We start from the raw sequence: 1,984 nt of genomic DNA, 5'->3' as shown, positions 1-1,984 counted from the left end.
TACAGGCACCTAGCCCAGCTTTATGCTGTTCCAGGTCCCTGCAGCCCCCAGCCAGGGGCTGGGAAGGGGGCCAGAGGCCCCAAGGGGCTCAGAGCACCTTCCTCGTGGCTCTACAACATGGCCACCTCTCCTACAACAACCAAACTACAACTCTTCTTTTCCGGTCTGGTTGTGATATGTTTACATTTCTGCAGGAGCGCCCATTGGGCAGAACTTCAAAACTTCCAGGGGTTTCCACCCCTTGGGGTCTACCACTTCTCTTAGTCTCTGGGGAAAACAAGGTTCAAACCACTACAACACTAAAAAGCAGGAAAAGACGCCGCTGGCAGCAGTGGGATTCGAACCCACGCCCCCAAAGAGACTGGAGCCTTAATCCAGCGCCTTAGACCGCTCGGCCACGCTACCCCTCTTCCCTTCGACTTCGGGAAGCTATTTGGGGTCATAGATTTATATACATATAATTCTCATCGTATATCTCTGTTTTATACATAATATATATATATTTTTGCTAGAACTTTGGCTGCCTGGTTTTTCGGGTTTTTTTCCTTCCCTCTCTGGGAAGGAGACCCTGTTGTCGAGTTTCGGAGACTTGGCAGGAAGCCAACTCCAAACTTGCACAACAATTTTGGTGTCAGAAGTGGGACGGTGAACCCACTTCCAAGCTTGACGCTAGAGTGAGAGAGCTGAAGCAAAGGGACACGGACAAGAAAGTTGTCTACGTAGTAGATGCGGACTTCTTGGAGAAGAAACTGCGATCACCAAGGCACAAAAAGATGGAGGTCCACTTTGACGATGGCAAAAAGGCCTCTAAGAAGTCAAAGTCCGACGATGAATGCTCTGACCAAGACCAATAGAGGGGCCCTACCTTCTGCCAGGAGAAGGAAGGGGACCAAGAAGATAATCGAGTTTACTGGGCTGTGTGGGTTCGATGGCCTGGCACATCGGATCCTCAGAGATACCGGGCCTTGATAGATACTGGAGCCCAGTGTACTTTAATGCCTTCGGAGCATAAGAGTACCGAGACTGTGTCAATTTCTGGAGTGACAGGAGGGTCTCAAGAGTTGTCAGTGGTGGAGGCTGACATGAGCTTGACAGGAGACCAATGGGAAAAGCATTCCATTGTGACGGGGCCAGAAGCCCCTTGCATTCTCGGCATGGACTACCTGAGAAGAGGATACTTCAAGGACCCAAAAGGGTACCGGTGGGCTTTTGGAGTAGCCACAGTGGTTGAAGAGGAGTCCAAGCAATTGTCTGCCCTTCCTGGCCTCTCAGAAGACCCTTCCATTGTAGGACTACTGCAAGTTAAAGATCAAGAAGTGCCAATAGCCACGACAACGGTACACAGACGACAGTATCGGACGAATCGAGACGCTGTGATCCCTATCCATAAGATGATCCGGAAGTTGGAGAGCCAAGGGGTGGTCAGTAGAACCCATTCACCCTTCAACAGCCCCATTTGGCCTGTACGTAAGTCTGATGGTGAATGGAGATTAACCGTGGACTATCGTGGCTTGAATGAAGTCACGCCGCCATTGAGCGCTGCTGTACCAGACATGTTGGAGCTCCAGTACGAGCTGGAGTCCAAGACAGCAAAGTGGTACGCCACCATTGACATCGCAAATGCATTTTTCTCCATTCCCTTAGCAGCAGAGTGCAGGCCACAGTTTGCTTTCACCTGGAGGGGCATTCAATACACCTGGAATCGACTGCCCCAGGGGTGGAAGCACAGTCCAACCATCTGCCATGGACTGATTCAGGCCACGCTAGAGAAGGGTAAGGCTCCAGAACATATCCAATACATTGATGACATCATTGTATGGGGGGACACAGCAGAAGAAGTGTTCAAGAAAGGACAGAAGATCATTCAGATTCTCCTCGATGCTGGTTTCGCCATCAAGAAGAGCAAGGTCAAGGGACCTGCCCGAGAGATCCAATTCCTAGGGGTGAAATGGCAAGATGGACGACGTCAGATACCAACAGACGT

The 1,984-nt window shown here is 50.6% G+C and overlaps 1 non-coding gene across 1 annotated transcript; it reads right to left on the bottom strand.

The window, feature by feature from the left end:
- Positions 1 to 323: 323 nt before the first annotated feature.
- Positions 324 to 405, bottom strand: TRNAL-AAG. The gene has a single exon. It is a non-coding gene; the product is annotated as a tRNA-Leu (tRNA).
- Positions 406 to 1,984: the final 1,579 nt, after the last annotated feature.

Source organism: Pipra filicauda, unplaced genomic scaffold (assembly GCF_003945595.2).
Source record: "Pipra filicauda isolate LSUMZ 115617 unplaced genomic scaffold, ASM394559v2 scaffold35_size7292922_pilon, whole genome shotgun sequence".
Taxonomy (NCBI): Eukaryota; Metazoa; Chordata; class Aves; order Passeriformes; family Pipridae; genus Pipra; species Pipra filicauda.
The sequence above is the reverse complement of the archived record's forward strand: the minus strand, read 5'-3'. Positions and strand labels throughout refer to the sequence as shown.